Below are 16,488 nucleotides of genomic sequence, written 5' to 3' on the forward strand. Positions count from 1 at the left end.
CTTGCACAATGTGTGGCTAAGACATATCGTAGAATGGATTTTCTAACTTTACAATAATTGATGTCAAGAAATATCTTTGTACTTGATTCTGAGAGTAAATTTGCATTCCTGGCTTTATTCAACCTGTATTTTATCCTTTTTTGAGTGTCTCAAGGATGTGTTGTTCAACATTTAGTATTACTTAAGGAAGATGATCTCTTGACAAATAATAAAATGATTAATAAAAAGTCAGGAAAAAATAGAATAGAGAAATATTATCTCATAACTAAAATCTTCGAAAAAATCTTCCTCAAGAAGAGGAACACTGAATGCTTAACAGCAAGTTCAAAAATATTTTGATTTTAACATGAAGTACATGAATTCACAGAAAAACTACAATACTTCTTTGTTCATGTGACTATGACACTGTGTATATTGATACCCTTTATTTTTAACACTGGTTTATTACCTTTTTGCCTCAGTAAATGCAGAAGAGAAAAAGTCACCATTTCATTGTAAACATTCAAATATTTAAATCTTTTGTGAGCTCTATAACTGAAGTATAAAGCAAAATTTTACAAATACAATCTGATTAAAGTTATAAGGTCTTCCAATAAATTTTAAATAGACTATAATATAAAACACTTAAAATTAGTGTAAAATCATCTACAAACATAGTTATTAAGAGGTTTTACTTTGGATTTCAGTTCATATTTATTGATTAAAATGTGACTCATTATTCACATTTGAATGGTGATGATAAAACTACTGTATAAACATTAAAACTTCAAGATTTATACTACAATCTCTCTTATTACTTCACTTTTGAACTTGTTGCTAGAGCCTATATGCTTTTTTTGTTTGATAATCACTTAACAAAACAAACTATTGACACAGAGGTAATAACTGTCTCGTTTTTATTAATTTTACTACAATGCAAATGTTGAAATTAAAATTGCAATACTTTAACATGAAAACTATGCAAAACATTCAAATTCAATGAACCACTACTGAAGATGAAGACCAAAAAACCTCCCCAGAAAAGAGAAATGCCAATGCTTATACAACTGCATAACAATTATCATCAACTTATCATACATGTCATAAGTGGTTTCCTTTAAACTGACCCAAACACAGACCTAAACATGTAAACAATGCAAAAGTTTCAAAGTCAATGAACCATGATATGGGGCAAGGCCATATAATTTCCATGGAAATGAGATGTGCAAATGCTTATACAATTGCATACCAACTTTCATTGACTTACAATTAGTGGTTCATCTTAAACTGACCTAACCACAAACTTTTAACAAGTAAACAAGGTCAATAGACCAGGACTTAGGGGCAGGCCAAATAATCTCAATGATAATGAGATGTGCTAATAGTTATACAACTGTATACCAAATACATTTAACCTACCAATGCTACCACTAGTGGTTCCCCTGCTACTGATCTAATCACAAACTAATCCATCATTGATGCTGCCGCCACCTGAAACAGGGCCGGGCATCTATGTCTTGTTTTTTATACTTTGTTGAGGTGAAACAAAATAAGACCCCATGATGTGTTCCTATTCACCCCATGATGTGTTCCTATTCACCCCATGGTGTGTTCCTATTCACCCCATGATGTGTTCCTATTCATTTTGTTAGGTCTTTAGTCTAAATTCCAATATTTTTTTGTTGTTGTCAGCTTAAAATATTGCAAAAAAAAACCAAGACTACTGTTTCAATATTAGTCACTATTCATTATAAAAAAATAAAAATAGTTTCACAGTGGATTCTGTACTACTGAACTGGCATCTATGAAATTTAAAGAATTGTCAATGTCCCCTGGCAGTTATGTTTTTACCTGACATGATAACAGTTTGTCATTTTTTTTCAGAAAAGAAAAAAGAAGATTGGCCAATCATGTTACAGAATTACATCTGAAAGACATGTTTTTCATCTAATCATAAGAAAATGACGATGAATAATTTATAAGGGACCTTCTATTGATATTTTCCTGCCAAGTTTAGTCCATTTTACAAATGCTGAAAATGTTTAAGTTAACAGACAGCTGATAGATGACACAAGCAAAGTGACATCTATGGCCATCACTGACATTGCTGAACAGAGGAGCTAAAAAGTAGCTGAAATTCACCTTAGAAAAATTTAACCTGGATGTTGAAAATAAAGCTAAATCATCTTACTTTTGTGAGGATGCTGACCTACTCCCTAAAAAACATTTAGTTTACATGTTGACACGGTCCTATTTGTTATAATAGAATTTTGATGAGAACTGGGGAAAGTGTGAACAAGGTAAAAATCACATAGTTTTTTCTGTGTATAATTATTCCCTCCACCAACTGTACCTGCAACCAATTTCATTACAGTACCTAGGTTACAAGCTTTAGTGAAGACAAAAACCAACATTTGTGAAGCTTAGAAATATGAATTAATTTGAACCAACTTTGAAATAATATTCATCCTCCATTTTGTTGAGACAAATTAGTTATAAACATGAATATATATCTGAAAAACCTGACATTTTTAAGACTGATTTTATCCAAATTTCACATAGTGAAACAGTCAACCTGGCAAGCCAACAAGATGCATCTTATAAAATCCATCAAAAGTGTAAGAAATAGGTTTGCAGGTGCAAACATCCCTAGTGAGAAATATATTTCAAAGTTTTGCCTTTAAAGTGTTGTATTAGATAACTTTACATACTTCAGTCTAGAAAGGATGATGAATATCAACACATTAACTGTTCTAAATAGCTCTATGTTAATTCAGTAAAAGAAAAATTAGCATTGATGAAAGAAAACGCACACAGAAAATCAACCACATTCCTGCAACTATAAACCTTGATAATGTTTAAAATATATTTAGATTCACTACTATTGAAATGCCAATTATACAATGTACAATGTACAAAATCAATTATTTTTACTGAGATAAAATGATTTCCTACATAGCAGAATAATATGATGGCCTCTTTCACTCAGGTGTATCCACATTTTCTCTTTATAAATTCAAACAATTGATCTATTTTATTCTTTGTCAATAGTAAAGGTAAAATTCCGTTTAATCACATTCTTGATGAAAACTAAAAAAAGTTCACATTATATAGATTATTCAGTAAAACTACTTTAATACATATGTGTAGGTATATGTGGTTATTCTAACTGTGAATATGAAAAACAACCAGTTCAGATTCTGTAGTTCCATCCAGCTCTTGTGACAAAAGTCCAAGGACATGATGATTAAATATAGACCAGATATAACTGAATTAATTGCTGGTTTATCTAGGAAAAGGTATGGAGACCTGACTATAATGGACCATGGAGAAGTTCTGGTTCTATTAATGAACTCTGGTGGATAGTTGTCTCATTGGCAATAAGACCACATCTGCTTATTTTTTACATGTAGCAATACAAAATATTCTAACGAAATCTTTAAGTAACAATTTTTTTCATTGGCTACAATTTACGATCAAAATGAAATAAAATAACGCCTACCTCAAAAATGCTGTTTTACTGAGATAGTATCCAAATTTGAATTTTAACAGTAACAGAATAACCTTCAGTTTGAAAGTTTTCATTAGAATGACGTCATGCCTTGACGTTCTGGGCCAAAATCATTCATAAAGTTTCGCAGAATTTTATTTTAAAACATTTTTACAAGCTCTTGTGTATTATTTCTTTTCATATGTTTTAGAATAGGAATAACAGTAATGTAATTGAAGAGTTGCTGCCTTCAATTGGGGATTTGATGGTGGCAAATCTTCAACTACAGTATAGTTATTCCTTAATTGTTGTTTTATAAATTGGCTGTTTCAGGATCCAGGATTTGAGGTTAAGGGGAGCATGACCCCAAAAAATGTACATGTTTTATGCCAAAAATTATATTTTCCCATTTTTTAGGGCATATGCCAGGTGCCTGAATCCCCCACTGTAGCAGTTTTAGCATACAATTATACATTACATGATCTGGATGTGGATAAGAGTCAATACTTTTCGCTATTACTTAATATGAAATCAGATATCTTCAAGCAATTTATGTTGAAGTCATTTCTTTCAATAACAATTCTGCATTAAAAGATGATTTTTTTTTTAAACAGAATATAAAAAATGACATCAAAATATAGATTTGTATAGAATGATATTGGGATAATTGAAAAAGCATTGCTTTTTGTCCATTTGCCTTATAATAGTACTTAAAATTTGTTTGTGATTTCCTAAGCTTATTATTTTCCAAACATCTAACAATCCAATATGATAGTAAATGAACGACATCATAGTTACAACTTGATCAATTTTCTCACTCAAGACCAGCTCATCTTTAAGCTTAGTAACGAAAAATGGAGGAAAAAAGTGTGATCAATTATACTTTTCATGGAACAAGAATATCTGATATATTTCTCTCTATGACAAATAAATCAATGGCAGAGTTGCTTTTCAACAATTGTCTGGATAAGATGTAGCAGAATCAAGTTTATAATGTTTTTAAAATTAATATGCAGTGAATAGTGATTTACAAATAAGTTAAATGTATTCTACATGACATGATCAGTAGATATTGTTATACGACACAATCCCTCAGGGTACCAAGTAATTTCAATGTAAATTATTTGAATAAAACATCTTTTCTACAAGTAAATTTGCCCTACATGTTAATGTTTAATTGCATAAATTCAAGGTGCATCACGCTAATTCTTTTCCCTGGGGTAGAAATACCTATAGCTTTTTCTCTCAACATTTCCATCACAAAACTGTGAAAAAAGTCAACAGTATTTAGACAGAAAAATAGGGTCAGAGGTTTCTACCTTTACCCGCTATTTTTCTCCAAGATTCTTCTAAAATAAATGAAGTTTCTTCATTAACTGAATAGACAGAAATTCCACACAATTCATGTTTTCATGCATGCATCTTATTTTAAGTATGTGGCTAACTTATTATCACTTATTTCTATGATTGCAGGTGAAAGAGATTTACCTGTGACAGGTGGTCAATACATTCAAAAGATAACCTGGTGTTTTACATGTTAGTTTGTTATCATGTTAATTTCAATTGACAACTTAGGATTACTGAACCTGATTTCTTTTGTTGTTACATACAATGACATACTGACATACCAATGAAGTAATATGTAAATTATCATGGAGATATCCATTCTTTCTTTTTTTCTATTTCTTCATACAACATAGAAAGACATGATGGTGGTACTCAATGTCTATATATAGGGGGCAAACATTTAACAATATTCTGGACAAAACATTTTTATTATTCATGACCAAAACAGCTTTATCAAGACCTTCCAAGTAAACTCTCCTTGACCTGACATGAATAAAAACTCTTCTTTGTGTTAGACAACACTGAATCAGTCTTTTTAGGTATAAACTCACTAAGTAACAATCAGCAGATAGGCATATCACTATACCTGGACAGTATCTAAATAACAGTGTTCAAAGCCTACCTGTCTAGGTTAGAGCCTACATCTTTAGAGCAGAAGCAGCAAATACCCACTTTAACATCCCTCCTCCCATTCAGGCCATTAGAACTACCACTAAACCCCTAACAAATGATCAAACATAACATAAGACTATACAGAGAGATAAAGAATTAGAAACATCAAATGTTGAATATTCTAATCATAATCAAAAATAAGTTCTCATGAAGCTTTGTGAGAATTATGTTCCCTTAGCACAGGGCAGATTACAATCAGATATATATTTATATAATTTTCTCCTTTTTTTTCAAAACAAAATTCATATGGTACATCAACACCTATGGTACATGCATGTAGTTAGAATTTAACTGTATCACATCAAAACATCTCTTCACATCTTTTATTCAGTGTGTGTATGAAAACTACAATTTTACCCTCAGGACTACCTACAAGAAAGACAATTCTTTCAAAGATAACCAAATGGAGATGACTATCAATTAAAGTTATAAAAAATAACATAGAATAAATATAAAAGAAGAATGAGTCTGAGGATACGAATGGCCCCATTCAAGCTTTGCAACAAAAATGGGATAGATGGAAAGACGGAAGAATGAAAAGACAGAAAAATGGAAAGACGGACGGTCAAGGGTAACACGTAATGCCCCTATCACCTACCATGGTGTATTCTTTTTGAGATATCACTCTATTAAAGTTTTCAAGTTTGCTTTTAAGTATTTCCCTTTTCTGGAAAAAGTAACAAACTTGATCACCCAAAGACAAAACAGTCTTGAAAAAAATCAGTAAGTTACCCCACATCTCCTTTTATTCATACATTTTACAATATAAACTACACAAATCTTCCATAAGGATGTATCAAGCACTAATCTTGGCAAATTTTTTATGTAAGTAGATCAAAACACAGAGCTGTTCAAGTTATGTATCTTGTGTACTGCATGCATGATTCATTATATGTTACAAAACCAATCTGTGATTATAGTTATGAAAATTTATAATGAATAATCTTTAATCATTCAAAACTCTAAGAAGCTAAATGTGTATAGTCAAAACTTTTAATTCCCGAATACAAAAAGAACATTTTGCAAATTAGTGTGATGCACTGTGAGCACACACTGCACAGACCAGAAAATTATACTCCCTGCTCCACATGAAGCAATCACAAAGCCTATGATTTGCTAAGAGAAACCCCCAAAATAATTTGGATAAAAAAACAAAATATGAGGGGCATAATGGCATAATAAAGTAAATATTTTGAGAAAGTTTCATAAATTTAAATTAGGGGAGAAGTGGATACATTTCAAATCTTTATTGCCATGTTTACCAAATGAGTTTGTTTCAAATGAGCAAAGCGTAATGTCATGTGTGGATATGACAAAGTTCATATCATCCTGATTTCAGGAATGAAATGGGAGGTGCAAAAGTACATGATGTCAAGTGTTTACAGAGCAATAGTGGAAACAAAAGTGGACCAGAAGCACATGCATCACTACATATTGCATGGTATCAGATAACTCCTAACTTTGCATAGTTTACATATGCATTACTGAAGGTTCTGGGCCAGAAAATCTCAGTGGATATAAAAAATGCCAATGGTATTACATCTGCATACCAAATACCATTGACTAATCAGAAGTAGTTCCCTTTCAACTAATCTAATCACAAACTTGAACATCTAAACTAAGCAAAGTTTCAGTCAACAGACCATGAATGAGGGGAGAAGGGGCCAATAATCTCCATGGAAATGAGATGTGCTAATGCTACACAGCATACCAAATATCATTGACATACCATTAGTGGTTTCCATATGCCCGACCTAATCACAAAGTTTAACAAATTGTTGACACTGCCACCGCTAAAAATGGGATGCCTTAGTCTTGCTCTTTCAACTTTATCAAGGCAACACATGAAATGTAGTCATCTTGCTTGTTAGATAAGAAGATATGATATGGCCACTTTTTAGGCCCCTTAAATTCGATATTCAAAACATATTATAAATCAATCAAATGAGATCCTTCAGATGTTCACAAGACATTGGTATTCAATTTTATTTTTATATTCCACTGTTTTTCAAATTTTATAAGCTTCCTTGGTAGTCTGATGCATGCCTCCAGTTGAGGAGGATTAAGAATAAACCAGGGTTCATTTTCACAAATGAATCATATTGCATTGACAAATTCTTGTTCTGAATATGCATTTAATTTCCCACTGGACGTTAAAAAGCCCCATCATCATCATCATCAAATTTCATTCTTTTTGTGAAACACTGCAAAAACTTCCAAAATATTCTTATTATAAAGATATACTCAAAAACATGCTTGATCTGCTAAAAGTTGTATTAAAAATGTTGATGTAGATAAAATATTTTTTTGGGCAAAGCTTTGTCATATATCTATTTTGCCAAAAAACTTTCATTTGAGGTCGCATATGTAGAATACCACCTTTGGTCACTTGCTCATCTCAAGTCAGAGGGATGTTGAGGGTTCCATACCCCTTTAGCGTAACCAAAGCCTTGAAAATTTATATTTGCTGCTTCTCGCTAAATATGTGGCATTTGGGATCAATGACTAGTCAGAATAATGTGTCTGGGAAAGGTAACATGTCTTCTTCTGACTGTTAAACTTACTTTTGTGGTCTAGCACGATAAAAACTGGCTCAGTGTTTTGGTAAAGTACAAAGCAGGCTTCATAGACTTATAAAATTTACATGTTCTTGTCCTTGTATGTATGTAATATTTGCCTCTGGACATGGAGGCAGTTGAACACCATTCCATGATCATCATCATCATTATCACCATCAAATATGTCAATTTAGATAAGTTCATATTGTGATAGTGACATCACAGTCTACATTTAAACCTAAAATGTCCAGATTATTTCATTATATTCATTTATCCCAAAACAGATTGACATAATTTTGAAAGGATTGAAGAATTTTATAATATTTGCATTCCAGGGGTCAAATAATGGCACTAATCATACTTACTCCTATATATAACATTAAAATTACCAATTTTAATGCACCAGATGTGCATTTTGACAATTAATGTCTCTTAATCATGCTTGATGCCAAAATATTTGAAAACCTAAAACCTAATACAAATGTTGAAGAGCTGATAAAACCAGAAAGTACCAAAAGTAAAGCCAAACATGGGCAAGGAATCAGAAACATACATGAGGAGATACATTACTTAATTTAAAATGATTTCCTAAATTTTATAACAGAACATTTCACAAAACAATATTAATATTTTCATGTTAGTAAGAAGTACTGGCTACTGGGCTGGTGATACCTTTTGGCACTATTCCAAAGGCAGAGGTATCGATCCAGTGATAGTAATAACATTTTTAGTGAGCTGGTGGTTGTTCCACAGGGCAGTAGTATGCGTCTAGTGTGGTTGTTTTTTATGAAAAGCAGCTGCCGCTGGCTAGCCTGCATATGTGAGCGAAGAGAGAGCCAAGTGAGTAGACCTCTCCTGCCAGTACATAGCCTCTACACTGTCAAGACTTCTACAGTGCCTCCCCGCGACAGCGCATGGTAACTGGGATCTAGTATCTCAGGCTTCACTGCAGGGGATCTTGGAGCAGCAAGGGCCCTAAAGATGCAGAGTGTAGGTCCACCGTTGTGTGGACACGCCCTAACTCTCATCAACCTTGCCCCAACTATGGGTAAATAGCCGGTTAGATGATGATCGTTAACCTTGGAAGGTAATTTATCTAGGAGAAAGAAAACTCCAAAATAAAAACGGGCAGATAATGGTTCGTCAGGCTTGGTCGGCAACTTATCTAAAGGAAGGAAACCTCGACAAAAAATCCCTGGCCCTCCAAGTAGGGGGTTCGGCATAGGGCCAACAACTCTATCCTGTAAAAAGATTTAAGTTACGGAAACAGCAACAAAGGAATCAAAGCCTTTGTTGCTGCCCTACATGCCAATGGCATACCGGCAGTAAGTAAGTAAGTACCAATTTTACTGCACCGGATGCACATTTCGAAAAATTATGTTTTTTTAAAGTAAATGAAACTCTTGTTGAAATAGATCCTTGGTGGATAGATGTCTCATCAGCAATCATACCACATCTCCTTATTTTTATATAAGACAATCTCAAGTGGATACAAACTGAAGGCAATAGTTCACAATGGCCCCTTAATTATGCAAGGTCAGCAAAAAGTTCTCTTTTTGATATGAAATATAAGTTGACATCATCATGCACATTCAAAAATTACCTGAGCAAAACAGAACTCTTTTACTGCGCCATACTGTAACTCTTTAAGTACCTTCTGCCTGTAAAACAGTGATATAAAAATGTGTATGGTCTTCATTATAAGAAACCTAATGGCAAAATTTCTTGATAAAAATCTTTCACGCTACTGTAAATTTATAAATTATTGCAAGGTTTGTATAAATGGGACTGTGTGAGTATCACAATAATAAGAACTCGTATTCTGATATCAGATACATATTACTATATGCAGATTATCCAGAAATTACAATAATTAATGTTGCTTTTTAGTCCTTTCTTGAAACATCGCAATAATAAATGCACACAATTATTTCTGAATTTACAATTTTGTTACTTACTGTTTCTCTACATCATTGTCTATATATATTATACTTTTTTCAATAATTGCAAATATGCTAAAATTGGTAAAAATTTAGAGTCAATACCTCTGATAAGAGGTCATCTGACCATTTTTTTAAATGGAAGAAGAGATCTTGACATTTTAAGCATATCTGTCCCATCAAAATTTCTCTCTCTATTTTATCTTTCAAGCTAATAGACAATTACTTGTGCATTTTACTATTGTGTTCTATTTTTAGCCATGGTGGCGAAATTGTTTGGTTGGTGGGGAACATAATAACTATATACAATATACCCTAAAGATCATTCCGGCAGAGTTAGTTAAAATTGGTTTGCTGGTTTCAGAGGAGAACTTTTGAAAAAAATATGATGACAAGGATGAACTTGTTAACAAGAACCTACACCGACACCAAGCAATGCATGGTAATAGCTCAAATGGCATATTAGGGGCTTTGGGGTTTGCTTTGTCATAACATTACTTCTGACAGGGATTTCTTTCACTGAAAAAAAAAGCCGTACTGTGACCGATAGTTGTTTACATATTCATGATTTGGTCTATGGTGGAAAGTTGTTCCATTGGCAATCATATCACATATTCTTATTTTTATATGCATCAAAATGAGATGAAAAATAGTTGCTGCACATCAAAACTAGCGGGACACCTTTTTTGGTCCCTTATGGATCTTTTTAAGGAAGAATCCCCAATATCAATGCAAACTTCCTTAATACCGATCCTGATCCTTAATGCTGAGCATCAACATTTCTGGGTACTCTATAAACTAGGTCAAAATTTATTGCCTTGTTTCTGCAGTCAAACAAGAAAAAGCAACATCATAACTACAATAACATCAAATGACAGCACAAATTTGTGATTCTATCGATATAAAATGAACAGACAAATGGACAACAGATGCAAAGTAATAAAATAACTTACATGGCCTAATTAAAGTTATAGACTATGATAAATGTATTCAAAATGAAGTTAATTTGGACCTTTTACTCTTTAACCTATATATGTATTTTTGTATTCATTCTCCATCATTTTGCTTTTGATGTATATGATTTGTGTATTGTTCTTTGAATTTTGAATTTTGATTCACTTTGAATTTTGATTCATTTTGAATATAGTTCATTTTATATCTTCTTCCTGTTATTGGAATACCATTTTTTTTGTTCTTTGTTTAAATCATCTTTCGTAAATGCATTTCAAGGTGTACAAGAAATCTTCCAATTCTTACTACCTTTTAGACACTGCAATTGTGCATAACAAAAATCAAGTATTTCCAAGCAATTTTATACATATTACTTCAATTAATTATAGTACATTGTAGTTTTATAATTAATATCCCAAAACAGACCAGGTCACATACCGGTATATAGTTTTATGAAATCTTACATAAACACAAAGGTTTGTATGACAGTTTTATCCCAGAATACTAAAATCTTCCATGTTTAATTGGGACTTGTTTGCATGTAACATAAAAATTCTGTGTAATATATCACTATATTCTCTTGTCAAATCATATACCTTTAAGGGTTATAAGCAAATAATTTTTCCCAAATTTTTACCTGTGTAAAAACCAAACTTAAATCTTTACATATGAAAATCAAAAGAATTTATCTGAGTCATGTGTTTAACATTAAATCAGGTCACTCTTAAATTTTATACTTAAAGATATGTTTTCTTTTGTGTAGTTTTAAAAATTTCTATGCACTTGTATAAAATTTTAAATATTTGTATCACTGACTAACAGAGTAATTGAAAATGCTAAATCTGTCTTGGTGTATAGAGGGAAATAAATTGAAATTACCTAATTCAAAACATACATATAGATATGGATAATTGAAAAGCACAAAAAAAAATCATGCCTTAAAATAAAACGTACAGATCTCTTTTTTATGCATAAAAAAAATCACACATCAAAAGTTACAATGATAAACCTGTGGAACACATTTACATATTTCAGAAAAAATGGAAATATTAACACTTTATAAATGTCATGCTTCCAAAGGGTTTTCATAACCTGAATTAAAATTAGACATTTTTTCAGCAGGCTTTTGTTTCACTTAGTAAAAGACTTAACATACAATGTACCACTGTTGATCAACCTGAATGACTTTCTTCAGTTATCAATGAAAAAATAGGTTTAATTCAACTGTGGTTAGAAAGGGAGATAATTCCACATTCTCTTGAACATGTATTAAATTTAGCTTATCATTATTAACAACTTATTTAAATTCTTCTTAACTGTCCTTTATACTGTCAAGAATAATTATGTGTAAAATCCTGTTCCAGCATATGAACACTTGTTTTCATGATTATGTATATAAAGTTTACAGGTTATCGAGATTACTTATAAAGATGTGTTTTTACCTGTGTTATAAATTAACATTTAAATTTTATATAGTTTGTACATCATGTATAAATACCTTTGATATCCAACATGTCAAATACAACCTTTCCTCAATGAATCGGTGTGGATTTATTGATTGTAAAGGTTTATTCATTGTAAAAAAAATTTTATGAAAAATTCTTATATTTAAAAAGATTCTTACTGTTTAGAATTGAAAAATATCTCAAATATCATGATCACCTACGAATCCAGTTCAATTTTTGAATCACAAACTTTGTTGACACAATAGAAGCAGTCTAAGTTATAAACAAAGGTAATCTATTATTAGAAGATCAATTATTCCCTCTATTAGCCTTATAAATCAAATATTATACAATAATAAAAATAAAATTGAACTTCAATGTGAAAAGGACTACTATTTTAATCATGATGACTCCTGTTTATTGATCGTATTTACTAAGATGATATCAGCAAGAGAGGATTAGAAAATGTACCTCAATATTCTATAACCTTTTTATTCATATCCATCAGACTTACTAATCTATGTCGTGACACACAGTTAAAAGACTGTAGCATGTATAGGTAACATTCAATAATATAATTTCCAAGAAGTGACTTCAGACTCGGTCAATACTATTAAAGCTTGAAATGCAAGTGAGATAGTGTTACCTACTCAAGGCAGGTGGGCAGTCTTCATGATAAACTTTTTAATCTACAGGTCCAAAGCTGAATTTTATGAAGAAATTTAAGTTAGTTTCTATTGGCCTGTAGAGATGATTTTTACAGGCCTGACAGCATTTTTACAAGCCTGGGCTGGTGGGCCTGTGGTTAACCGCGAAGACTGTTAAGGAGGGTGTTATGATCCTTTAGAAGTAACTGTCACTCTGCGTACCTTAAATCCAAACATTAACCTTAAATATTCTTCTTTTACCACATAGCCTTACTCATGATCATTCAACCATGAAATCAAGGTCATATTATTCTTTTAACAAAGATTTAAATAGTCCATATATTATTGTATTCAACAATCAAGTTTCATGTTGATATAACATATATACTTTTCAGTAAACTACCCATCAAGGGAGTTCATTCAAGGTTTATTGTTTACTAATTTATAGGTAAGTGTGTATTTTTTTATGAACTATGGTCACATATTATTTCTTTCTATTTTTTTTTTTTTTTTTTTGCCATAATATATTGTCTTCAGCTTATGATTTTTATATCTTTTTTGTTTTTTCAAAGGTGAATATTAACCTCAATCTTCACTAACACCTAAATTGTGATCATTTTTCTAAAATATAAATTGTATTTTCCTATTCCTGTTAACATGTTTAACATTAATTTTGATTCTTTCAAATCTTGATGATTTCACAAGATGAAGTGAAATGATATATTCTTTGCATAAAATCATTTGTTAATAGTTAGACATTTTCTAAAAATATAGTTCTTATAGAAAATGTATTACACTAATGAGGTTTCAGATTTATTTTCACATCTGTCTACATTTACCAAATGAATTTCCATGGCATTCATCAACAGTAATAATCATGAAGTATAGAGCAATTCTATATATTCTTGTACAGTAATACTGGTAAGGAGCTAACCTAAAGTGCAAATGATTTGGTCATCAGGTATTAATCTAAAAGTAAACCTATCTAAAGTTACTTAACCTAGAATTGAAAATCAATCAAAATTAAATCAAAAATACCATAATTTATTTTCATACACACTTTTCAAGCCTCAGTCACTAATTGATACTATATACATGAACGGAGCATGTATCAATTCAAACCACAATATTCTAGTAAGATCATACATCTTTGTAGAAGCAACCAACTTAGCTTCCTCCTGAGATTCTATTGATTACAAGACTAATACATTACCAGTCATCAATAATTGTATAAGATACACAAAAATTAGCATGATCATCAGTGTAAGAAAAATAATGAATAATCTTCAGTTCTTGCCAGTAATTATTAATGAGACTGAAATTGTGCAGGAAAACTGCAAGTACAGATATTATAATCATGTGTATGAGTAATTTCAAAATATTAACTAGGATTTTAATGAATATTTACCAGAATATAATGATTTGACCATTTGCTGACTGACCAAACTAACCCTGCTGTTACTCAACACACAAGGTCAGTTTGACATCATGGTCTTTATCATTTCTTTTCGACTGTACAAGACCATCGTTAAATTTAAAGTATTGATAAATGCTGATACAAACAATACCAGTTACTTTTACTGTATTTAATACCATAAGGATAGTTTGTCAGGTCCTTTTTCACAAAAACAATATATATACATATTTTGTTTCCAAAATAAATTAATTCCAGACTCCTGAATCTAACCCATATTCTGAAGCAAATTCCCATTTGTGAGTGAGTTATCCTGGTTTACAATGAACAGAGAAATGGTGAGATGTAAATTATTAATTATTCCTTTAATCTATATGCCATACACTCTCCAATCTGTATCATACATTTAGATATAAAAAAATCTGCAAAAAAATATAGTTTGTTACAAGCACAGTGGGAATGAAAATAACCACCACTAAATTTAATTCATACATGGAGAGTACAGACCTTGCTATGGTCCCAGGCATTACTCTGGTCATTCAGTCAGATAAACAAATCAGCATTTATTGTTCAAAACTAAAATTCAATGGACTGTGTTTTAATGTTAAAATACAATCATGTATTCAATCAAATGTTATCCGACATTTGGACCAGTAAATAATTTAATTTTACTGGACAGAATTTACAGTTTTGACAATCAGATTATAATGCCCTTCTCAAAACTCTTAAATTAATATGGATTGAAAAAATAATAATCTGTGTATTGACTGGCCTACTTTAATGTGAATCAGTATTACATTCCAGCAAAGCAATTACTAGCATCTTATATTGTCAGATTCCTACATGTAACTCTGTAAAAAGGCTATTTGAAAAATCCTACCACAAAAAACAAATCATGAATTAACTTTTTTGTATGGAAATGATCTTTAAAGTTTATGATTTGTTGCTGTAGAGCTTAGCATCATATCTACTAACAATTATTTTTCAAAGATCTAAAAATACTTTTTAATATACTGTGGATTCAGTATTAATCGTGGGATACCAATTTTCTTGAATAAAGGTGAACCACGAATTTATGTGTTCAACAAAGTAAAAATTTTCTGCTGTATGCAGACTTTTGAAAAACTATGAAATCTAACCTCCACGAAAATACAACTTTTCCTCAATCCACAAAAATTGTTACCCATGAAAAATAAATGAATCCACAGTAACTTGTTAAAGGGACTTCAGCATTGGAATGTGTCCCATCATATTCTTTAGCACTGTTGATCACAGATTCTTTGGCAAAGACAATAACTATAGTTTATACCTGTTTGTGCTGCCCTGTAGATCTATATTAATCAAATACAGGGGTAGCACATATAAACTAGTTATTGTAGGATTGAAAGAAAATTTTATGAACATTTTTAATCACAAAAATAGACGTGATAGAAAGGAGAAAAATAAAATTAGAAATACTTGGTCTCATGTGCATATGTCGTTGACAAATAAACTTTTTAGTATTATTGTGATGAAGCAGTTTGGTATTGTTTTCAGTCAAAATATTGAACATGCATATAGCTTTTCAACAAAAATATTACAATATAGCAGTCAATTTTTCATTTTGATTTTTGAAAGACAGATATAAACATCTACAGACATAAGTCAAAGGGAAATGAACAGTTTACAAAGAATTATTAGTAGACATTAAAAATGTTCATGTCTATAATGGTTAATTATGGTCTTATATTTTTTCATGTTTCATCCAGAATGAAGCTATGCCATATTTTTAATCGCCTACATCACAAACAAAATGAAAACAGAGATACATCAACTAAGACATATAACTGAATTTACCAAGAGCTGTTCTGAAGAATAATATTACATACCAGATTATAAGTGGCACTTATTTTCCAATAAATATTGTTGGATTATCAAAAATTCATTAAGAAAAATACTATTCCAGATATTTCATTTTCTTTTAAAGAAAAAGAAAAGACCATCTCTAATTCATATAAAAATCAATGTTTTCATTTCTGTAAATCTTATGAAATCAGCTTCAGAAA

At 31.1% G+C, this 16,488-nt stretch overlaps 1 protein-coding gene across 7 annotated transcripts in view; it reads right to left on the bottom strand.

The window, feature by feature from the left end:
- The window catches only part of LOC127729718 (bromodomain adjacent to zinc finger domain protein 2B-like), a 68,492-nt gene that overhangs the window by 51,646 nt on the left and 358 nt on the right, over positions 1 to 16,488 (bottom strand). For 6 of the 7 annotated variants that reach the window (XM_052237581.1, XM_052237584.1, XM_052237583.1 and 3 more), the window contains exon 2: positions 9,650 to 9,707. The gene's annotated coding sequence lies outside the window, so the exon portion shown is untranslated. Of the gene's footprint in view, positions 1 to 9,649; positions 9,708 to 12,561; positions 12,619 to 16,488 lie in introns of those variants that run through there. The other variant, XM_052237579.1, reaches the window with a different exon arrangement.

This window comes from Mytilus californianus, unplaced genomic scaffold (genome assembly GCF_021869535.1).
Source record: "Mytilus californianus isolate M0D057914Y unplaced genomic scaffold, xbMytCali1.0.p SCAF_2, whole genome shotgun sequence".
NCBI lineage: Eukaryota > Metazoa > Mollusca > Bivalvia > Mytilida > Mytilidae > Mytilus > Mytilus californianus.